The 25,939-nt window shown below is 35.9% G+C and overlaps 1 long non-coding RNA gene across 1 annotated transcript; it reads left to right on the top strand.

Annotated features, from left to right (window-relative positions):
• The first annotated feature begins 9,099 nt into the window (after positions 1-9,099).
• On the top strand, positions 9,100-19,477 carry LOC133880592 (uncharacterized). Its single transcript, XR_009902332.1, has 2 exons — positions 9,100-9,645; positions 19,188-19,477. It is a non-coding gene; the product is annotated as an uncharacterized LOC133880592 (long non-coding RNA).
• Positions 19,478-25,939: the final 6,462 nt, after the last annotated feature.

Genomic DNA, 25,939 nt, shown 5'->3' with positions numbered 1-25,939 from the left:
GATGTGGCTGCTGCATTACATAGTTTAACATCCCCCCGCAAGCTGATAGGGGAAGGAAGCACCTTCAGCTTGGATTTGAGAAAGAGAAAACGGGCAGTGGACAAACCCTTGGTGAATATATCAGCAATTTGGTCATCAGTGGAGATAAAAGCAAGGGAGATATCCTTGTTAAGCACCTTTTCACGCACAAAGTGATAGTCTACTTCAATGTTCTTGGTCCGAGCATGGTACACGGGATTGGAGGCAAGAGCTAGAGCACTAAGGTTATCACACCAAATAATAGGAGCAGTGGGAAGAGAAATACGTAGCTCACAAAACAGCATCCGAATCCAGAACAATTCGGCAGTAACAAGGGCAAGGGATCGATACTCAGCCTCTGTGCTTGATCTAGACACCACATTCTGTTTCTTTGCACTCCATGAGAGAAGGGATTCGCCGGGAAACACTGCAGAGCCGGATGTGGACCGGCGGTCATCTGGACTCCCTGCCCAGTCTGAGTCGCAGAAAGCATTGAGCTGCAAGTTAGATGAGGAATAGGTGAGACCATGATCACAAGTATCTTTGAGAAATCGAAGGACCCTCTTGGCAGCAGTCCAATGAGCCGATGTGGGATGATGAAGATGTTGACATAATTGGTTCACAGAGTAAGAGATGTCAGGTCTTGTGAGATTACAGTATTGCAGGGCCCCAACTAGGCTGCGGTAGGCTGAGTAGTCAGGCAGAGGAGTACCATCAAACCTGGAGAGCTTGGATCCAGTGGTACATGGTGTCTTTGCTGGCTTGGCATCTGCCATGTGAGTCCGAGTGAGAATATCAGCAACATACTTTGATTGACAGAGATGCAGGCCAGTAGAAGTGCGTGTGACTTGAATTCCAAGAAAATAGCTTAAGGGTCCCAAGTCCTTGACTGGGAATTCCTGCTGCATACGAGTGATAATAGCACTGATGACATGCGGGTGTGTACCTGTAACAATTATGTCATCGACATAGATAAGAAGAAAGATTTTAAGACTGCCATTGGTGTGAAAAAATAGTGAAGTATCCACAAGAGAGGCCGTGAACCCCAGGTCTAGAAGAAACTGTGAAAGCCGAGTGTACCAAGCTCGGGGGGCTTGTTTAAGACCATAAATAGCCTTATGTAGTTTACAAACAAGCTCAGGATGGGATTTGTCAACAAAACCCGAGGGCTGCTCCATATACACTTCTTCAGTTAATGATCCATGCAGAAATGCATTTGAGATGTCCAACTGCCGAATAGGCCAATTAAAATTGACTGCCAAAGCTAGAAGGAGCCGAATGGTAGCAGGTTTGATAACCGGACTAAAGGTTTCAGTATAGTCAATTCCAGCTTGTTGTTCAAAGCCTTTGGCCACAAGTCTGGCCTTAAATCTTTCAACTGATCCATCGGCTCTCCTTTTAATCTTATAGACCCATTTGTTGTGAATCACATGTTGGTTGGGAGGCCGAGGGCAGAGAGACCAAGTTTTGTTATCAATGAGAGCAGTGAATTCGGCTGACATAGCTGCCTGCCATCGAGGGTCAGCTGCAGCCTTACTATAGCAAGAAGGTTCAATTTCAGGAAAGGAGGAGTGGTAATCAAGGAGGGGGTATCGGTTGTGATATAGGTGGAATCCAGGAAATTGTGTAGGTTTGAGAGTGCCAGAGTGAGACCGGGTTGTCATAGAATGTGAGGGTTGAATGGGTGCAGATAATTCTGTTGGAGAAGAAAGAGTGGTTAAGGAGCTAGGGAGAGTAGAGTCGGGTTCTGGGAAGTCTGTAGATGGAATGACAGTTTCAGGCAGAGGCAGGGGTATAGGTGATGAGGAAGGTGTGGGTTCAGGGGACAGTGTAGGAGGTTGCTGTGGCATGAGGGAAGAGGGGTGGTGCTCCTGTAAGAGAGGAAGCGGTTCTGGGGTGTCTGTAGATGGAGGGACAGGTTCAGGCAAAGGAAGGGGTGAGGAGGTAGAGAATGTGGGTTCAGGTGACAGTGTAGGAGATTGCTGTGGCATAATGGAGAGGAGATATCTGCATTAGGTGAGAGAGAAGCAGGTGCAGGAATTGAAAATAGAGATGGAGACAGTAATTGGGGAGTAGAATTACCTGAAGCAAACAGCTGTGAAGGGAGCAGTGAAGTAGCTTGTTCCTTGGCAGGGAAAGAAGACTCATCAAACACAACATGGCGGGAAAGATAGGCTTTATTTGTCACTGGATCAAGGCATTTGTAACCTGCAAAGTGATATCCCAAGAAGATGCAAGGCTTGGACCGAAACTCTAATTTGTGAAGTCCATAGGGTCTGAGCAAAGGATAGCATAAACATCCAAATACCTTAAAGTGCTGATAATTAGGAGGATGTTTGAACAACTTTTCATAGGGAGACACCTGATTTAGAACAGGAGTGGGCAACCGATTTATGGTGTAGACAGCAGTGAGAAAAGAATCCACCCAATATTTATTGGAAAGATGAGAGTGGGCTAGAAGAGTGAGACCGGTTTCAAGTATGTGCCTTAATTTTCTTTCAGCAATGCCATTTTGTGGTGAGGTATAAGGACATGTTTTTCTGAAGGCTATGCCATGTTGGTTGAGATAAGATTGAAATTGGTGAGAGGTGTATTCACCTCCACCATCTGATTGGAGTTGTTTGATTTTAGTGCTGAATTGGTTTTCCACAAGGTCTTTGAATTTTACAAATGTATGAAATGTTTCTGATTTTTTGTGCAGGGGATATATCCAAGTATATCTAGAGAAATCATCAATGAAGGCAACATAGTACTTGAAACCAGTAATGGATGCAATTGGAGAGGTCCAGAGATCAGTGTGTATGAGATGAAGAGGAGATGTAGTGATTCGATTAGATGCATGGAAGGGTTGTTTCTTCCCTTTTCCCAATTGACAAGAAGAACAAATGGTTTTATTAAGATCAAAAGAAGAAGTAGGCAGCTTATTATCTTTGATAATCCGGGTTACAATATCTGAGGATGGATGGCCTAACCTATGATGCCAAACTAATGAGGAGGTCTTTATTCCTATGAGGGCTGTGAAGTCCTTGCTGCCAAGATGAGTCTTCTTCTTCCCAAACCTGAGAGGATACATGCCGTTTTCACTCTTCCCTTCCAGCAGTAGGTTTTGTGTCTGCAAGTCAATTATGTAATAGTGAGTAGAGGTAAGGATAAAATAGCAATCATTATCAAGACAAAATCTTTGAATGGAAATTAGATTGGCAGCAGCTCGAGGGCAGTGTAACACATTGTTAAGAAGAAAATCAGATTTAGGAGAGGGAAGAATAGAGGAACCAGAATTTGCTATAGCAAGGGCAGTCCCATTGCCAACTCCCACTGCTTCACTGGTTTCAAAAGGTTGCTGGACTTGAAGATTTGCAAGATCATGAGTGATATGTGCATTTGCAGCACTGTCAGCATACCATTCCTGGTCTTCAAAGGCAGTGTTGTTATGTGCCACCATTGCCTGCAGTTGAGAAGGTGGATGCCTACCTTGGAAGGAGTAATCCATCCTGTGGAAGCAGTCCAGGGCCAAGTGGTTCAATTTGCCACAGATTTGGCAAGGAATTCTTGGGGCTGAAGAAAAAATTGGCTTGGAATTTGCTGCTGGCCTTAAAAGAGGAGGTCTTGGTGAGGCAACATAGCTAGTAAGAGGTGGTACAGCATTGTACCTCGGAGTGGGGGCTACTGCATCATATTTGGGTCCATACGGCCTGGACTGGAATCTTTGAGATGAGCCTCCTCGAGGCCTTGGTGAGAAGTTTCTGTGTGCTTGCTTCTGGTTGAACAGAGCAAAAGTAGAGGTGTCGGCCACTTTGGTTTGTTGGAGATTTAACAGCATCTCTTGGTTGAGAAGTTCCTCTTGAAAGTCTTCAAAGGTAAGCTGTTTGTCTCGCGATAGAATGGAGATTGTGGAGATAAAGCTGTTGTAGGAGGAGTTCAGCCCATTTGAGAGGTAGGTGATTAGATCTTCATCAGGGAGTGGTTTCCCAACTACTGCCAGTTGGTCAGCCCATGCCTTGGCAGTTTGGAGATAGTCAGTACAACTTTTGGAGCCTTGGTGAAGACTTTGAAGCTGCTTCTTGAGATTGGCTATTCTGGTCTTGGATTGATTGGCAAACTGATTTGCCAATGCTGTCCAGACTTGTCGAGATGTTCTAGTCCATAGATGGTAGATAGGACTTTTGTTGAGAGAGTGATGTTGATCCAACTAAGGATAGTTTAATCCTTTTTTTGCCAGAGAATAAATGCTGGATTTGGGACTTGCTTGTCGTTTTCATCAACTAGAAATTTGGGAGGACATGGTTCAGTTCCATCCACGAACCCCATAGAATCAGTGCTGCGAAGAATAGGAGAGAATTGAGTAAGCCAACTTAGATAGTTTGGCCCTTCCAGTTTTTCATGAAATGTGAGATTAGGAGGAGACATGTTGGTCGTGACAGTAGGCAGAGAGGATGATGAGGAGGCCATTGCAAGAGAGAAGAAGAAGAATGAAGACTGTGGGCGTGTGCCTAATTGGCTCTGATACCATAAAAGAAAATAAGAATGGTTGAAACTTTTGCTTAATTCATTCAGTAAACTAATACAACTTATATACTGTTTTTACATTGATTCAAAAAAGGAAAAATATAATGTGAAAACAAAATACAATTCTAATTGATTGAAATCATAATAAAGCTCCAACGGTCTCCTCCAAGTCTTTCCTTTGGTGGTGTAGCCTTGGTGAGCACGACAGTCCATGATTTGCGGGTGTGTGCAGCTTTCCATAAAGAGTTGATTGCCTTGACAGTGATTTGGTCTGTTGCTGATCTCGGTTTCCTTTGATAGCATTCATCACAACAAGATATGCGGCTGTATGTTGATTAGGTAACGTTGAAGCTGGCTGATCCTTTCCCCAAGTCTTGTGACATTTTCCTTTGGTGGCTGCAGACTCATTTACTACTGCAGAATCTTCAGAATCGTGGTTCCATGTGAGCTGGTCCTCTTCAAGATATGCTGTCGTGGCTGCTACCTCAGCAGTGTCTGTTGGTGTTGATGTGGCTGCTGCATTACATAGTTTAACACGTGCCACCCCTAACCGCATCCAGGTGGCTTGCAGGCTACCCTAAATTAGGCACGGGGTTGCCCGCGGGCCACCCCCAGCCGATTAGGGTGGACACGCAGCCACCCCATGGGACGGGGTGGCGCTAGCCACCTCTGAGGGTAGATCTCCAATGGCCCGCGAAACACCTTAGTGATGTGCAACCACCCCCATCCGCCTATGGTACATGGCTCGCAAGCCACCCCCTACTCCAAAGGGGGTGACTGCTTTCAATTTTTTTTTCTTTTTTTTTTTAAAAAAAAAAAACTAATTTTTAAGTTTTAATTTTTTTTGGTTTTATATTTTATACTTTTAATATGTTAATATTTTTTTTTGCCTACCCCAAGGATATTTGAATTAATTTTTACACCTCAAAAAGTGATTTCTAATTTAGTCCATCCATAAATATTGATATTCCATTGATCCCAAGAATTAAGTTGTTAAGTTTTTAATTTTATTTATTTATATTTTTTAATTTATTCATATTTTCTTATGTAGTACACTAATGGAATCCGTCAAATGTTTTGACAGAATTTGACTGCAGAGACCAAATTGTTAGTTTAGCCTATCCCAAGGACTTCTGATTTTTTTTTTTTTATTCCACTACGAGGGATTTGTAATTTCAGCCGACAACAAATAATGATTTTGCATTTATCCTCAGATTTCTTTTTCTTTCTCTCTTTGCTTTTTTTTTTTTTTTTTAAAAAAAAAAAAAAAAAAAAAAATTAGTATTTTTCTACTAATTAATAAATATAAAGGGTAATTTTGGGTTTTCAATAGTAAAAAATAAGGGTATTTTTAGAAATTTTGATCAAATTTAATTTTTCATCCAAGATAATGGTGAAGATTGATGGAAGGGACTATATCATATCATGTGAGTTTAGGGGCGGATCTACAGCAGACCTTGGGGGGCCCAGGGCAACCCCAAAGATTTTAGAAACCTTGTTAAAATATATATATATATATATATATATATATATATATATATATATATATATATATATATATATATATATATATATATATATATATATATATATATATATATATATATATATATATTATGGCCTTATAAGGCCCCGGCAAGATTAAATTTTAGGGATAAATACCCCATTGGTACCTGAGTTTTACGTGTTTTTAAATTTAGTACCTCAGTTTTGTTTCGTATCATAGGTGGTACCTGAATTAAGGGTAAAAACCCATTTGGTACCTCTGTTAGATTTTCCGTCCGAAATTTAACGGCTCGCCACGTGTCAACCGCTGAGGTTGACACGTGGCACTACATAAAAAAAAATTAAAAATTAAAAATTAAAATCTTTAGAATATGATTAAAAATAATAAAATTTTAAAAAAAAAATTAAAAAAAGAAAAAAGAAGAGGGGTGGCTGAGCCACCCCCCTTGGCCACCATGGGGGTGGCCGGCCACCCCCATTTTGGCCAAGGAGGTGGCCCAGCCACCCCCTTGGCCGGTCTGACCGGTCTGGGGTGGCCGAACCACCCCCTAGGGGGTGGTTCGGCCACCCCACAGTTGAAAAAAAAAAAAAAAAAATTGGAAGGGTTTTGGCCCTAGGGGGTGGCTCGGCCACCCCCAGACCGGCCGGACTGGGGGTGGCCGAACCACCCCCGTGGCCCTAGGGGGTGGTTCGGCCACCCCCAAGGGCCAAAACCCATCCAAAAAGAAATTGAGGGCTTGCCCTTGGGGTGGCCGAACCACCCCCATGGGCCACGGGGGTGGTTCGGCCACCCCCAGTCCGGCCGGTCTGGGGTGGCCGAACCACCCCCGTGGCCCTAGGGGGTGGTTCGGCCACCCCCTAGGGCCAAAACCCTTCCAAAATTTTTTTTTTTTTTTTTTTTCAACTGTGGGGTGGCCGAACCACCCCCTATGGGGTGGTTTGGCCACCCCAGACCGGCCAAGGGGGTGGCTGGGCCACCTCCTTGGCCAAAATAGGGGTGGCCGGCCACCCCCATGGTGGCCAAGGGGGTGGCTCAGCCACCCCTCTTCTTTTTTCTTTTTTTATTTTTTTTTTAATTTTATTATTTTTAATCATTTTCTAAAGATTTTAATTTTTAATTTTTAATTTTTTTTTATGTAGTGCCACGTGTCAACCTCAGCGGTTGACACGTGGCGAGCCGTTAAATTTCGGACGGAAAATCTAACAGAGGTACCAAATGGGTTTTTACCCTTAATTCAGGTACCACCTATGATACGAAACAAAACTGAGGTACTAAATTTAAAAACACGTAAAACTCAGGTACCAATGGGGTATTTATCCCTAAATTTTATCACCCAAGAAAAGCTTTCACCCCAAACTTAGTCTTTACCTAACACTAGCTAAGACTTTATCCCAAAAAAAAAATAAAAAAATAAAAAAATGTAGAAAAATTAAAATTAAAAGAAAAAATATAAAATAAAATAAAGATCATGAATGGAAATAAAAACAAAAAGATAAATAAAAGATGTTTCTTTTATTGTTTTTCTATAGATAGGTGTCAATGACATCAATAATCAATTTATATTATGACTTTGTTTTAGGCTATTTTATTTGGAATAGGTTATGCTCATATTAAGATAATAATACTGAAATTAATTAGTGTGATGAAGTTAAAAAGTAAGTGTGAAATTTATCAATGTAACAGTACTGAAATTTATTTGGCAAAGTAAAAACTAGGCCTGCCTTTTTCAGTGAAAGTACTAATTAAAATACAACACTTTGATTTTTTCTTTTTTCTTTTTTTAAAAAAAATATGAAATAGATAACTTCTTTTTTATTGTGTTCTTTCATTTTCTTCTTCTATTTCATTTTTTGTTTTTATTAGTTTGCGGCATTCTACTAACACTTGATTGTATTTGGTTTGGTTTTAAGAAATTCCTCTGAGATAACGTTGATTCCCTAAAAGCTACCCATTTTTCTTAGACTCTATTAATTGTGCTTAATTTGTTTTACCATTAGTTTATATTATTATGAATTTATGATGCCGTTATATTAATTAATATTTACTTTGATTTTTTTGGTTAATTTAATTTTACATAAATGCGCATGAGCACACATTTAATGGGCTATATATATAAAAATTTGGAACCCCCAAACAAACAATCCTAGTTCTGCTCCTGTATGATTTGCCAGTTCATGGTGCTACATCACAAACAACTGTTAGTTGGGGGGGTTCAATAATATTTAACGCAAAACAATCCATTTAATTTATAATCCATCTTACTTTGTCAAAAGCTACCATTCTTAAACAACTCTCAATTAAAATAAAGGTTTCTTGAGGCCAATATTCATATAAGAAGCTTATAGACCTAACCAGGAGAGAATATTTCATTTTCTAATTAAGACAAAAAAAGTCACATAACTTATGATTTATCTTACAATCGAAGATACTATTTTATAACAGCTCTCCTTTAAATAAATCTTTCATTAAGTCAATGTTATACAACATAGCATTTTGTGTTGCTTAAACATGAATCAATACATTTTCCTTATCCATAGTAAATCATGTATCTTACTATGATCTAGTCAATCTGTTATATTTGCTTCAAATATCTCTTCATAGTTTGCAAAACTCCGTTATCTTTTGTATTTTTTTTTATTCTATACATGTAGGCTTTCGAGTAGTATCTTTAATATAAAGTGTCTTTTCGTATAATTCAGATTTGATTTATTTTTATATGACGTGTTTACCATGCTTTCTGAGCTAATATTTCAAAACCTTTTGAATGGGTGCATTGATATAATATTATCATAATTATCTAATCATCCATCTTTACTTGTTTATTGAAATTAAATTAACTTATACAAGTATACTTCAGTTTTGTTAAAAGTCACATGTTATCATAAATATTGTCTTCAACCTTTTACTCTAACCAAAAATCACTTTACTTTAGAAATATGATATTTCTTAAAATAAGAAGTATTAAAAAAAAAAAATTTGGATAAAATTACTTCAAAAATAAGTCAATTCAGAACTATTAAAACTTTTGGCCAAATCAAAAGTCACTTCACTTGCATATAAATGTAATCGTTTAAGCCTTAAATATAATTTTGAGTTAAGCTTAAAATAAGAAACTTTCTAAAAAGAAAAAATATGGTTATGAAATGTGTTAGAAAACTTATGTTGGTGATCACAAAATTGCATATACTTATTCTTATTAGTGTGCAAGCCAATAACCTTGCCCCAACCTCATTCACTCCATCTTCACCTCCCATATTGCATCCTTATTCCTCTGAACTTGATATTGGAGAATTGCATTTGTGCCTTATACATGCAGTTGGTCGTTGTACTGGATTTAAAAGCACATGGCCATTTCCCGACAAAGCATATGAACTTTGCATAACTAACGCTTTTGCACTGTGCATCGTTGAAACCCGAGGTTCAAAAAACCCAATTATTTTTCATAACCTAAGATATTGCCTCGACGTCAATTGCGAGCCAAAATTGAGAATTAAAGCCAAACACCGTCAAAGTACCCTTTTTGTTCGTTGTTTATTGGAATGTTTTTATCAGCATGTCGCAAACCCCAATGATGTCATTTTTGTGCAGAATCGTTGAGTTTCGACTTTGATGAGGTAAAACTTCCTAACTACTCTCTCTATATGTCTTTCTTTTAATTAAAGCAATGCACATCAAGATCGTCTTGAATCAATGGTGGAGCTAGAAAATCGTTGTTTCAAGGGCCATAACTAAAATTTGATAAATATAATTTAAAACAAAAGTGAAGGGCGACATGTGCAAAGACGACGACAGTTTCAAAAAAAAATATGTGTAGAAAAAGAAAAGTTAGCACAATTGAACAAAAAAAACAACAAATCAAAAATTGCATAAAGGGTTCAAAGGTGTGCAATCTAAATTAGTTTTTTGGGTGGCCGATTGATACCGTCCCTGTTTATGCTTGTTTGTGTTTATATATAAGTATACGTGTGTCTCTTATTGTATGTCAGTGTGTCATCATACTTGGTGCTTATTTGTGTAAATTTCTAATATTTCTAGGTAACTTGTAGATTGAGAATTGTGTAAAGCCAACGGAAGGAATGACAGATCTATAATCTGTTTTCTTCCGGGTTTAGAAACTGAATGGTTAGTTTGGGTTTGCAATTTTAAAAAGTGGGATTTAAAAATAACTATTTTAAAATGTAGGATTTGAAAAAGTAATTTTTAAAAACACAGTTAATCATTTGACAAAATCGCAGTTTGGCCTTTAAAATCACAGGTTATCTTTTAAAATTCTGCGTTTTCAAAAAAGCACCCAAGTTGCCTGCTATTTGAAAAAACATTTTTTTGCGTTTTTCAAACCGCAATTTTTAAAAAATGTAATTCCCAAACAATTCATTTTTTTGCGATTTGGTTTAAAATCGCACTTTTTGTCTACGAAATTACAATCCCAAACGCACCCAAATCATCTTAAAAGAAAAAGGAAAAAACAATCATTAGAAAACTATCTTACAATACAAATAAGATAAAAACCTATCCATAAAGAAAAAGGAGACCTGCAAGGTTGTAACTCCACAACGTTCGGTTATTGATTGTATTTTAAGACTTTGGTACCGTATCGGTCTATGTCTATCACAGAAAACTAAAAAGACTAAAGATAATAATAATATTAAAACGACAGATGCAACATAAAATAGAAGTTCATACAGTTCAGCTTTTTTATTCAGCTTCTGTTGTAGTAGTAAGATGTTAAAAATCAGCTGCCCTATCTGCTCTATCTTAACTTCGATTTCTTTTTTGTTTTAATCTAAAAAGAGCCCTAATATTACTATTCCTTTTCAACCTACAGTAGTATTTTTTATAAAAAAAATATATCAAGAACTATTTATCTCTACGCTACGTGACTAACACCAAAGCACTTAAAAAAAAAAAAATACAATCACACACAAAAAGTACCCCGCGTGAAAAGGAAAACAACTGCAGGGGCTATTTAGTACTAGTTACTAGTTAGTTTGACATTCTCATTAGAAAGCAAATTTTTTTAAACAGCTCGTGGCCCTACAGGCCTACATGTGGCTCCGCCACTGTCTTGAATTTTTAGGTTATTCTAACTTGCAGATTTCCCAAATCTCAACAATGATTTTCAAATTAAATGGCTGAGATTTTATCATATTGGTATTTTTTTTTTCTTTTAATGTATTATACATACTAAGCTAGTGAATCTTTAGTTGATAGAGGTGATCGATAAATGCCGATATGATAAATTCTAAACCATTATTTGAACATATTTGCAGAAATTTGAAACAGTTACATGAGTAATGTTAGAAGTCACTCTTGTGTCTTTTCAAGAATGATGCGGCTTTTAAAATCACTATTGAACTTGTGATTGATCACTATTTAATTTTGATCAAATGGTGATTTTAAATCAATATAGTGGTCTTTGATAATCAAATAAATCAATGTAACAGATGAAAATTTCATACGAATTGATTAACCATATTAGGGCTCCTAAACCACATCAATAGCAGTTGTTATTCAGTTTGTAGTGGGTGGTGGTTGGAATGCGAGATCGCACAATCGCCACCAGATAGGAAAAATATCTTGCACCGTACCACTAGTTTTGGTGGTAGGGCCATTAGATCAATGTGTGTTCTTGAATATGCCATCAACTAAATGGCATGGGTTATTGGTCGGTTCAAGCACCTTGTTTATTTTTTTTTTTTTTTTTTTTTTTTTTTACTATTATTTTTTGTAACACCACAACAATTTTCACACATATGTAAATACCATGACGCGCTACTTCTATGCCTTGACATTAACTCACAACAAAATATCCTTTAAAATTTTTATTTCTTTTAAAATGAAGACATCATTCAAAAAATTCACCAGATCGAGCACTAAAACATATTAGCTTATTTACATTTATAATCAAATATTTACATTAATATTTTAACTTACAACCTTAACTAAATATCATAATCTATTAACTCTAACATCAACCATGCTTATACAACAATATGGAAACCTATTAAAGTGTGAACTATACAATCAAATTACCCTTTAAGCCCTCGTCTATTGATCACTCGAGTTACTTGCCCATCATGCCAACGTAATCAATCTTTGTAAAATAATGTTTTACAGATGTAAATATAAGCAACCATGTTGTGTGTGTAGTGTGAGCTCTCTTTGTACATTTAAAATTTCTCTATTTTTTTTTTTATTAAATACAAAACTAGTTTTGAAAATTCAATACAATATTGTATTTTTGCGGAAACCATGTACATACTATTACTTTAAAATCATTTGTCGGCAGATACAGTGACGAAACATAAAAACAAAACATGCTTATGAACATAAGGGTGTTTAAACTTTCAAAACATGTACACACACTTACTGAACTAGTCCTTTCCCTTGGCCGATGTTGAACTTACTGCTAGGTTTTGACCTAAGGGTATCTAAAGTCCTTCCCCATTCAATGTAAGGGCGTTGAGCATAATACCACACTCAACCAAAGGCTCCAATGATTGACCCTATATGGATTGGGATTAGGTGTAACACCCCACTTAATATTGGGCTTCGATGGATAACCCTGTACGGATTTGGCTTGTTGAGCACACCCCACTCAACCTTGGGTTCTGTCGATTAGCCCCCTGTGTATTGGGCTAATTGAGCATAACATTCCGCTCAATCCTGGACATCAAATATTTATCCCCATTTGGATTGGGTCAGTCGAATGTATCACCTAGCACAACCATGTGTAATCGAACGTATAATCCGCATTTGAAATGGATTTGCCTTGTGTTAACTTTCATTCGAAAAAATTTATATCTTTTCTTACTTCATAAATTTTTGGGTTAAGTACGCTTAAGCCAACTGAACTAACAACCATTTTCAAAAAAGCTCCACGTATTAAAAGGTGTGGCACTTAAATATATCAAACTACAATTTTGTTGCAATTAAGCTATTTTTTTTTTTTGCCATTTCTTCCGAAAATGCCCAGTTTTTATTTTTTATTTTTTAAAAAAACTTGAATTTATTTTAAAAGAAATAAATTTTTATTAAATACTAAAATAAATAGAGTAAGGTTTGATTACTATAAAAAGAATTTGCATGAAATTTTGATTGTTGAATTTAGTTTTTTTTTTTAAAAAAAAAAAAAAAAGAAAATGAAAAAGAAAATAGGGATACTTTCGGAAGAATGAGAACAAGAGGCTTAATTGCAACAAAATGGTAATTTGATGTATCAAAGTGTCAAACATGTCAGTACGTGAGACTTTTTTTAAAATGGCCGGTATTATTTAATATTCTTTTAAAATAAATTCAATTTTTTTTAAAAAAAAATAAAATAAAATATGGGTATTTTTGGAAGAAATGGCAAAAAAAAAAAAATGGCTTAATTGTAACAAAAATGTAGTTTGATGTATCAAAGTGTCAAACTTGTTAGTACGTGAGACTTTTTTAAAAATGGCCAGTAGTTCAAGGGGCTTAAGTATATTTTACCCTAAATTTTTTCTTTGAAAACTAGCATTTAAAACATACTTTGTACTACATATATTTTTACAAAAAACACTTCCTTCAAAAATTGTATTCCATAAAATCTTTTCACAATAATCATAAAAATCACACTTCAAATATACTTTTGCATGCTTAAATTACAACTACGCATATTTTCTATTTACTTGCATATACATGGTAAAACATTTGATGTAGAAAATATTTAATTTCCTTGCTAATAAATATATTTAAAAATATTTGAAAAACATTTTTTATGTAATTGCTGGTAAATTGATTTACTTACAAATGTATGTAAAAACATAATTAATACTTCAAGTGGTAATACGATATACTTTTTGCGCCTAAATCTTAGCTAACACGTTCAACTCAATATTACATATCGGTCTGCAACATATTATGCTCATTAGTTAGGATTCTTATCCTTTGAAAACCCTAATGCTCTATCTAAATTTCAAACAATGTCTTTCCTCGAGAAAATCTTAATTTTTGGTTTTGGTTTGTCTCGTTCGAATGCCATGCGAACGGGATTTGATTGAGACATTCTTGATTTCCTTGTCCGAATATTCTACGACCAATGGTTTCATTTGGGCATTGTGTGATTCCCACATACAAAGAAAATTCACTATCTCAAAGTTTTTGCAAAAAAAATTATCACGAACCCTAATTTTTTTTTTTTAATCACAAATTTCTTCCTCCATATCATCTACTTAGAATCACCAAACATGCCTTTTTATTCATTTTCAATAATGCTAATAATCATCATAAGTTCTAATGTGCTAACGCAACCAACATTCTACCAATATAACGTAACTATAATTCAAGTTAAATGGGGAGAAAATTAGGCAGATCAATCTTATCTCTCCGAGTTCTCTCCAAGCTTTACTTCTCAAATGTTCCCTTTAAGCTTCTCTCTCTCTACAAACGCTATCTAGAATCTCTCTTTATCAACTAGAAGACAAGGGAATGAGAAGTTAAATTTCATTCTCTGAAAACTTGTATTATAGAAATTTTAAAGTCTCGTTTTGAATGTGACATGACAGCCATGCAAGTAGCAAATTCCGGCTAAGCTGTTTTTGCATAGGACTCATGTCTCCTTCGAACGTGACATGTCATGTTCAAACAATATTTTTCAAATGACTAAGGAAAAAGTTTGACGCCTTAACTCTCTTACCATGTGGCATGTAACACTTTGTATTCCAATCACGTTCGAACGAATCCCATAAACGTTTGAATGGTCTTCTTCTCGTTTGAACGAAATGCTTTTTTTTTTTTAAAATATTGTTTCACTTTATTTCAATTCGTATTTTCCTTGAAATGTTCATGAACTGCTACATGTCTCGAGACAACATGTTTCCCAAGATTTTCGAGATGGATCCCAATGTTTGCCTGCTAGCGGGATCACCTTGTCTTTCCTTGATCAAGCCTCAACTTCTAACTTCATTCCCCAAACAATTGCAAATTTCATACTGTAATACGGTCCCCATGGTTGACTCTTATGCCTTGTACTGACGTTATGGTCACATACGTTACTTTGATGTTATGATAGGCCTTGGATCCAATACTCGTTATGGTGATCGGTGCACCATTTACGAATGGGGGTCAAGGTTACGGCTTTACCACTAGCACGTGCCACCCGAGGTCGAACTCGATCGGACTGCTAGTATATGACGGTATGCATATAATATCTGGGGCACCGGTGTTGTATTACAGGTCCCTTGGGACAGCGCCTACCCTGCCGAGAAGGGGTTAATATCTTGGGTACACTATACAAAAGATAGCTATGACTAAATATTAGTATTTGTCAACAGAATTATTCACAATAATACTTCACAATAAACCATTTTTTTTTTTACTTGGCATTGTAAAAACTTCCGTCTATTTCATATTTTATTTGAAGCTCGCTCCAATAACATTTGTTGGGATCTTGAAAATATGATGCACATCGAAATAGTCCCATGAATTGCATCAAGAAAATATGGATAGATCATGCTACAAACAATTAAAATAAGAGAAGAGCTCTTACTTAGATTTTCAGCCACACTCTATGGGCAATTTTTGTTGTCTTCCCTTCTTCTCTTGGAATAGGGCTGCAAAGGGGATCTCTAAAGTCTTTGAGTCTTGTCCTCAATGACTGAAGATGACAAAGAGCATGAATAACTTAGTTCATCTTATGCCTCACAAGCACCTCTATTTATTGGCTTGAGACTGCTTGGAGAAGGCATAAAACCTGTCTTCAAACACTGGTAATGCGACTAGGAGTTAGAAATAAAACCTTAGCCCTTTGTCATTAAGCTACACAGATAGGGCTAGGGCTGGATTTTATTCCAAGCCCTGTCTCTCTATTACACACCCCCTACTAGTGTTTCACAATCGCCCACGTTTTAAAAATAAAACATGGAGCCCAAATAAATAAAAGCATGTCACTATGGTCAAATTGCATCAGATTGAAGAGTGACCTAAATGAAAAAAATAAAAACTAGCTTCAAATAGGCTTGTGACACTTGTCATCTCATGACTTGTTACAAGTTACTATTTAATTACAGTTGATTCTACTAAACAATTGTAATTGCACTATACTTTATATTTTTTATTTAATCAATTAATCCAATGGACAAATCTTATATTTGGACATTTGATTCCTTTATGAAATATTTTATAGTCGCATTAAAGTCATAATAAACTGTCACTTTTAAATTCACTACATCTTATTCTTGAGCACCCAATTTAATCACATAATTATTCACATACTTATGAAAGCTCATTTCACCATGTACATAAATATTTTAGGTACTTCTACCAAAATACTCTAACGGAAGGCTGAGAATAATTATTCCATTAAAGCTATCGAAAAAGAAAAATTTCTTGTGATTTTTAATTAAATGACTTAGATTCATTCTTGAGAATGGTATTCCTATAATGCTACATGCAATCACCCAACGCATAGAGAATTTTGTAGCGCCCTAGATTTTAAATCCCAGAATATGGCAGGCTTAAATTAGAATTTAAGATCAAATAATAATACAATAGTAAATCCGAAAAAGAATATAAGGACTATATGAATATTTATAAGATTAAATGGTCATTGGTATTTGAGGTTGTAGATTTCATTTCTAGTATGTTTAAAGTAATAAGGAGTTAAGATGTTATTGAGGCTTATAAAGAATATTAAAACATGAATAAAAGGATAAAAAAATATTATTATCTCTTTTATTACTCATTATATGTAATAATGGTGTAACACAAAAATAGAAGATCAATTCGAATGATATTTTTTTTGAAACAATTACCCCAAGACCTTTTATGTGTGAAGAACACATGGTAAAAATTTGGATTAGAGCACGTTTATGGCTCCAATTTGATTGGATAAGCTTAATGGACTTGAAACTTTGGGTAGGACAAAAATGGGTCAAACGAACTCTGTTTTCGTCGATTCAATGGCTAGAACGCTCTTCTCAGAGTCGTCTATCTGCTTGTAAAGTTTTATAGAAATCAAATTTTTGTAGGTTTGCTAAAACTATTCGTGAACCTACTGCCCTTGGTCTAGATAGCATGCATGCATGGCACACCTAGGCCTGCCATGTCACTGCCATGTCATTGCCCATGTGGACAGCTGATTAGGGAATTAATCTACCAACATTTAGGCCATAATTAAACCTACCTTTAATCATTTAATCATAATAGAAATTCAAATACAAAGGAAATTCAAGTTAGAACTCAAATGCAAATGAAACTCAAAATTGAAATGAAATTCAAATAGATTTTTGTAAGTAATGATAAAACCCATGTGCCTTCGAGGATAAAGATAAAATGCTTTAACCCCCATCCATTAGATCAAAATGTGTCTACTTGATCCTAGCCATCCATTCTCTTATAAATAGAGCTGAAAGTGGAAGGCATTTCATGCAAAAATCCATACACACACACCCATGGCCAAGAGAGAGAAGTGTTGCTTTGTGTGATTCAAGGCTTGAAGTTTGTGCTAGGAGTTGTATGGTAAATTTCCAACCATTAGTTCTAATGGTTTTATGGTTTAGGTTTTGAATTCATTAGTTTAAGCTTGATTATGTTCATTATGTGTTTATGTTCAAAAGTTGATCACTTATTTACAAAATATACCATTATGACGCCCAAATTTAATTGGGTATTCCATGTGTCGTTACGCTGTCAGAAGTTTTGAAAAGTTTCTAAGCATTAGTTATAAAAGCATCATTCTTCTGCTGAATTTTATAAAGGGTATAATAGGAATAATCCATAATTATGCGTTCTGCCATCTGTCTATTTTAAAAATATTATACCCATTATTTATACTAATGGGGTTACTATGTTCGTTTTTATACAAAAAGTATTACACATTTAGCATACTAATCATGTTTTTATGCCGGTTTTACTTTATAAGTATTTTATGCATTAACTATATATATAAATGTCATAGGCATACCCTTATGAAAATATATGGTCATACTACCTACCTATTTTTATATGCCGTCATAATATCCAAGTAACATTAGGAAGCTATATTAAGTTGTTTAGAAGTCAGAGGTGACGAAAGTGTTAAAATAAGCTTTTAGCAATTTTATACTAATTCATTATCACATGTACATAATTGTGTTGCAATAATCACTTGGACGGATACTCTCTAAAAGCTGTAAAGAGTAAGTATGACTACTTACTGAGAAATGATATTGTTTTTATGAGTATTATACTTACTGAAGTATTTGATAAAGTTTTTGAGGTATGATTATTAAAATTACATGAGCCTGAGTATTTTATGAATAACATGATTATATGTTTTCAATTATTTTTAAATGTGTTGAAATTATTTGTGAAATTAAAGGAGATGATTATGAGAACAAAAGAATGATTTTAAGAGAGACATGTTAATGCATATTATTGATTAATGAGAATAAAAGACTACAAAATTGGGAAGCCAGAAGGTCTTCCTAAGTTAAATATGAAGCCAGAAGGTTGTCCTATGTTAATTGTGGAAGTCAAAGGTGCATTCCAGGTTAAATAAGAAGCCAGACGGTCTTAATGTAAAGCTAAGGGCATTCTTAGGTTAATTGTGGAAGCCAAAGGTGTCTTACAAATTAAATAAGAAACCGGAATGTTTTCCAAAAACAATGTTCAAACGAGTAGCCGAAGGTGTCTCCTATAGATGTTAACCGAGTATCCGAAGGAGTCTCCTGATAGCCGTAAACAAAAAGTTCAAGTCCTTTAGAAAGCCAGAGGAGCCAAAAGAGTCTCCTAGAGAAAAAGAAGAATGCATTGCATATAATGAATAATGTGATTCATATGTCTTGTGATTATTGAATTGTTTCATTACTTTATATTTATATACATATGCATTTTATGAGATGCAAGAAACATGTATATTGATATATGTATAAAGCTATACTATACGTATTAAAGAAATGTCAAGGAAAAGATAAATGGATTTTATTATATATTATTAAACAGCTTTACAGTAATTATCTTATCAACTATGAATTACATAAAATGATTCTTTTTGGTAAACCTAATGTAGTTGTTATTATAATTACCATGTTAGAGATATTTTCTAAAAACATGGCTCATATTTGGAAATGTTCAGTAATTCTTATACTTATTGAAATGGTTGACTCACTTAATTGCATATGTGATTATGGTAATGCCTACAATTGCATAGATGGATGTACAGATATGGAGGAAGATCATGTCAGCCAGGATTCATATGCCGATCCCGATATCTATGGATGAGGATATATGTTGCATTTTTATGAAAGACTACTATATCTACTTGGTCTTTTGCTATGTATCTCCTTTTCATTGTTCGGCATTTGTTTGCTATATTGTGTGTGAACACTTTATTTGAATTTGTTATTATGCCACTTGTGGTACTTATGTGTAATTAATGCTCTAGTGTGTATTTATTTTGGAACACATTTTTATATTTATTTAATTGAGGTTTATACATTAGCTCTGAAGTATTATGTGAGGGTTATTTAATGTGTTAATGAAAAAAGAAATATATATATATATATATATATATACCGTAGCAAAACAATGTGGCAGAAAGGATAAACAGATCGATTGCCAAGAGAGCACGATGTCTCGGGTTGAATGCTAGACTTGGGAATATTCTATGGGCTGATGTAGTGAGTATGACTTGCTACTTGATAAATAGATCACCGAGGGTAACACTAGGAGGCAAGTTTGCAAAGGAGGTGTGGACAAATAATGAGGTAGATTACTCTAGATTAAGAGTATTTGGTTGTCCAGCATATGTGCACTTACCTTGTGAAGAGAGATCGAAACTTGACCCAAAGTCTAGATAGTGTATCTTTCTTGGGTATGAGAAATGGGTGAAGAGTTACAAGTTGTGGGATTCGAAGGCAAACAAGGTGGTGATCAGCAGAGATGTGGTATTTGATGATGTTAGTTTATTGGCTACATTTTGTTGACAAAATCACTACCATATTAGGGTACTGTTGCAATAGGAATGCCGTAATTCAGACAATTTTCTAGAGATAATTTAGAATATATTCTCCAATATGGAAAGGGCCTAATATCAATAGTTTAGTGTCACAAATATCAAGAAAGGAAATTTCTGGAAGTTATGGAAGATTCTTACGCACTTATAGGTCAGCAAATGCAGTTTCCTTTGTGACCGTTAGGACGGCCAAAGGAAGCGTCTAGACGCCCACCAGTGTTCGAAGAAGTGACTGAACACTACATCAGACACCAACCACAGGGAACACATGTTCGCACCGATGTCCAAACAGCCCAACGGACACTTAGACCTAAGAGCACCTGTCCGCACAGGTGTCCGAATAGTAAACTAAAGGCAGCGAGTAGTGAATACAGCATGCAACTGTTTGGACGCTAGGGCTATGTCGTGTGGGCGCGGAGACTGAAGATTAATGAAGAAACGCGTGAGACCGCGTGAAAAGAAGACGGTTGCTGCTTGTTATCCGCACGCCCACTGTCTTGGTCCAAATCAGTATTGTATTAGATCTTCTAAAGCCTATATATAGAGGTCTCTATGCATGTATTCTTTAAAGAATTCAATATTGAATTCTTGTGTACTAGGAGAGGGTGTTTAGGCAGAGATTGTAATATTTGCTAGCTCTCTTAGTGTTTTATTTGTGTGATTTGATCAATCGTTGAAGTCTAGTTTAGGGAGGAGTCCTAAGCTAAAGGAGTCCATTGAAGACCCCTTCAAACAGGAGGTATGGTTGGAAGCGTTCACGTATGGGTACGTGTCAGAGTTTAAGGTACGACTACTGTTTCGAGTTATGTGTGTAATACTGCCTTGTAACTAGCTTTATCTTCTAAAATAGTGAATTTCTTGGGTTTGGTTACCCCGGAGTGGTTTTTCTCTTGATAAGAGTTTCCACTTCGTTGACAAAATATTTATCTTTTCAAAATTATGCATTTAATATATTGTTGCACAATTGATCACACACACATTAATTAGGAGTCTTTATATTTTTTCAATTGGTATGAGAGCGGATGCACTCTTTTTGGATTAAATTCCTGACTGTGATCCATGACCCCTTCTATCATGAACTCTTCTCAGTTATTTGAAGATAATTTTGATAATGAGCTCTTTTAGGATTTACCAGAAATTAAGTAAAAAAAAACTAAAGATTTCCAATAAAAAGCTAAAAAAGTTAAGCAAGCAAAAGAGTCTTTAATCATGCAATTGTCTGAATCACATGCTTTGATTGACTCTTTAAAATCTGAGAATACAATGATGTTTAACACTGTTGATTCACTTGAGATTAAATTAAAAGAATCTGAAGATCTCTTAAGAAAATTCTCTAGTGAAAATTTGAAAAGCATGCTTTGTATTAAAAGAAATATTTCTAACAAGCCTGATATAATTTGGATTTGGGTGCTTCTACTTCGCATGCTTCTAATTCTGAAATAAAATCTCTGTTTATTAAGCCTATGATAGTAGATACAGCTTGTTTTGATAAATGTGATAATTCTTGCTTAAAAAATTGTGTGGAGCCTGAATCCAAGGATCATCAAGAAAAACAAACCCAAGGTAAGTTTGTTCCTACTTATCATCACTGTTGGATTATTGGTCGCATTAGACCAAACTATTATTTGTTAAAATCCCAAAAGCCTTGAAATAAACAAGATGCTCTCAAAAAGGGCAATGGTGGAAACACATTTTCGGCTAAATATGTCCCTTCCTATAGGAGACATATATCTTAAAGAGGTAAGGACTTTGTTTTTTGTGAGAATGCTAACTTTAAATTTGCATAACCTATCAAAAAGCATTCCAACAAACAATGCCAGCCTACATGTCACCATTGTGGAACCTTTGGGCACATTAGGCCACACTGTCCTTGGATCTGAACTCAGAAGCCTTGGATCAAAAAGCAAGAGCCAAAGAAAGGTAAACCTGGCTCTCATCCTTCCAAGCCTCATCATGCCCCTCGGCAAAAGCGGCAATTCCCCCAAAGGGCTCATCCCTCATGCTATCATTGTGGCAAAACTAGCCACACCAAAGCCGAATGCTTCAAGATGAAGCCTCGTAAGCCCAAAGAAAATCAGATTTTTGATGGGCTTGTTAGCATGATGAAGAGTGTCCTATTCAGGTTGGACGAATTGGAGAAGGCTCCCAACCATGATCCAAAGGTAAATAAGGTATGGGTAAGGAAGGATGAGACCATTCATTCCTTGAGGGGGAGTGGACTCACCTAGTTGGTGAGTACATAGCATGCTTAGGATTATGGTTCCTAATTCTAGAGCATGTCGGTATTTTTATGCATTGCATCATTCTACAACTGTCATTTTTTTTTTTGCCTATGCTTTGCATTATTGGTTAGAACTATTTTATCCTCATTATTCTTTAGTTTTCTCTAGAGAATTTTCTGCAGGTACTTATGAGGATAACAGAAAAAGTACGTCAGGAGCCTGCTTTTCTGTTATTTTTTTGAAAAAAAAAAATTGGGGAGAAAGATACAATAATATTTTTTTTTTTCTTTGTAAACTTTTTAGATATCACATGTACTTTTACCTGATTTCTCAGTTCATTGTTCTTTGATAAAATAGGCTTATATATGATTGAGATTTTGAGTCTGATATCTGCTGAGTTTCTCTTCTACATCTAAATGCTAGATAGTCTATTTTTCTCATGCAATGAAATTGTGCACTATCCAAAGCTCCCCTAAGGTAATTTTTTTTTCCTCTGTTTTTTAACTTCTGGAAATTCTTGTGAGAGAGATTTTTTTTTGCAAAGATGGTCAAATTGACCAACTCGCTAGTTGAACCTAGAACCCATAAATTCTGGCATTCTTTCTAGGTTGAAACACTAATAATGAAAAGCATTAGAATTCTCAGAAAATCTGGATTCAAAAGATCCACTGTTGAATGTGCTGTTAATTAAATTCTTGCACTTGTCCCTATAGAAAGAGTCAGTGACCAAATCATTGCAGAAATAGACTATCACTAATGGACTAAGTAAAAGAAAAAGTGATGCTTCTTAGGAAGAGTGTATCAGATGAGGGTGGCTAGGCCCTGGTAAGATAAGGTTTGATTTTTTATTGATCTAACATTGAATATTTCTCTCGTTTAGAAAATTCAGTTGTTTTAATCAGCGAACATCATACTTTATTGAGAAAGCTTTCACAGACACATGCATAGCATGAGTTGAGTAAACTATTTAAAATTTCTATCTGAATGGAAATTTATGCTCATTGATTACTTGACTCTTAATTATATGTTTGCATATTTTTGATTTGTTATTTGACTGTGTTATCAGTTTTTGATTCATTTGTGCTCTGAAGATATATTTAGGAAACATTATTTTTCTGCAACCCTTTTTTTTTTTCTTTTTCTTTTTTTTTTTTTCTTTTTTAGCTTCTCTGTGTGAAGCGTCCGGGCGGACTTGGCTTGAAGTCCAGACGCGTGCGGCCCTGCCGATTACGGATCTGGAAATTTGTCGTCCAGACGAGTTAGTAACATGTCCGGACGCGGGCCCTAGGGTTATATATCCATCGCTTTCTCCTCAAGCCGCCGCACCTCCTTCACTTTTTCATTTTCTCTTTGTCTTTTGTGCAGTTTTCTCGAGTTTTCTCGTGAGTTTCTGGCCTTTGTGTCTTTTCCTGCATTTTATCATCTCATTCCAGGTATTTTTACTGTTGCCTTTGTTCTTTTTAAAAGTTTTGAAGCTTTTTAGAATATTGGATTACTTATTCTGGAATATTGTTGAGATATTGTGCATGAAAATTTATTTTACTGCCTGCTAAGGTTGGTTTTTGATATATCTGTGATTAATTGACTACTATTTTACTTATGTAAAATTTTTTAGCATTCAAATTACAACCGTTATGATGCCAAAAAATTTCTGGACTAACATGATCTAATTTGTTTGTGATGCATTTCTCATTCTCCTATCTATAGACATGTCTAACAAAAGAAAGAGAGATGAAATTGTTGCTACACAAGAACGCTTCCACAAAAGGACCATTATCATTGAATGTGGAGCTCTCAAGCCAGACATCAGAGTAGCTCATTTTGATTTCATCTACCACAGATTTTAAGAGAATTAGTGGTCAAGCTTGTTAAATGCTGGAGGGAAGATTTATCCAAGACTTGTTCGGGAATTCTACAAAAATCTGGTTATCACCAACCTTCCTGAGCTGTCTCCAAGTCTTGAGACTAAAGTACGTGGTGTCAAAATTAGTATTGACACTAGTCTTATCAGCTCAGTTGCAGGCATTCCAGTTTCTACTGATCATGGGATTCCATTCCCTAAAACTGTTGCTCAACCTTCCAGAGATGAGCTCATGGCATGTTTCAATCAGTGAAAGAAGTTTGTTTGGGATGAAGAATGTGAGAATAGTGTTCCCATTGGCTAGTTTGCGTCAAAATTGTGCTGCAAAATGTCTGCCCCATTGCTCATCACAACAATGTACCTCTTAATAGAGATTGCCTGATTTATGCCATCATCAAACAAGTTCCTTTCTGCATGTGTAAATATATTATTCAGACTATGTTTGAGCTATAACAAGATTCGCAGGTTTCTTTGCCTTATGGAGGACTTGTTACAATCCTCAAGTCAAAGTTGACTTCTATACTTGCGAATGAGCTAGAAGATATGCCAAATGAACCCTTTGGGAAACAGACTATTTAGAGTCAAATGCTCAACTTTAGAAGTTCTAGGATTCAGATGAGCTTATCCCCCTAGCTCATACAGAGCCTTCAACAGGATCTTCTTCTAGGTCTGCACTAGCTAGTGATATAGTAATGAGTATTTTCACTCGTCTTGCTGACCAGTCAACTAGAGGATTTCAATCTATGGATGACTGGTTTCATGCTTTGCAGACTCAAGTTACTGAAGGATTTCATTCTATTGATACCCCGCTTTAGGAGTTAGAAGCTGAAGTGGCACAGATCCAAATCAATGTATGTAACACTCTCTGTCATGTGTTGCCAGAAGACCAGCAAGATTTTGCGCTTTGAGGATTTTTAGTTCCTTTTTCTATCTTTTGTATATTTTGATAGACTATTTGGGCTACTCTTGAGACTATTTAATTTTATTCCATTTTTGTTGAATATTAGTACTATTTATACTGTGGTCTTTAATACTCTGTTTACCCTTTGTCATTTTGAGACAAAAATGGAGAGTATTTTTATTTTTAGTACTATTTTCACCAGCCAAGTGATTTTTGTCTCAGAATGGCCAAATTGGGAGTTTGTTAGTTTATTGGCTACATTCTATTGACAAAATCACTACCATATTAGGGTACTGCTGAAACAGGAATGCTGTAATTCAGAGAATTTTCTAAAGATAATTCAAAATATATTCTCTAATATGGAAATGGCCTAATATGATAAGTTCAGTGTCACAACTATCAAGAAAGGAAATTTCTGGAAGTTAAGGAAGATTCTGGCGCACTTACAGCTCAGCAGAAGCAGTTTCCTTTGCGATCGTCCAAATAGCCAGAGGAAGCGTCTGGACGCCCATTAGTGTTCAAAGAAGTGTCCGAACACCACAGCAAACACCAACCACAGGGAATACATGTTCGCATAGATGTCTAGAGAGTCTAATGGACACTTGGACCTGAGAGCACCTGTTCGCACAGGTGTTCGAACAGTAAACTGAAGGCAGTGAATAGTGAAGACAGCATGCAACCTTCTGGACACTAGGGCTATTTCGTCCAGATGCGAAGACTGAAGATTACTGAAGAAACATATGAGTCCGCGTGAAAAGAAGTTGGTTGCTGCTTGCTGTCCGGACGCCTACTGTCTTGGTCCGGACGCCTCCCAGAGAACTCTGAATCAGTATTGTATTAGGTCTTCTAAAGCCTATATATGGAGGCCTCTAGGCATATGTTCTTTAAAGAATTCAGTATTGAATTCCTATGTGCTAACAGAGGGTGTTTAGGGAGAGATTGTAATATTTGCTAGCTCTCTTAA

Source organism: Alnus glutinosa, chromosome 10, assembly GCF_958979055.1.
Source record: "Alnus glutinosa chromosome 10, dhAlnGlut1.1, whole genome shotgun sequence".
NCBI classification, from domain to species: domain Eukaryota; kingdom Viridiplantae; phylum Streptophyta; class Magnoliopsida; order Fagales; family Betulaceae; genus Alnus; species Alnus glutinosa.
This window is presented reverse-complemented; position numbering and strand designations above follow the sequence as displayed.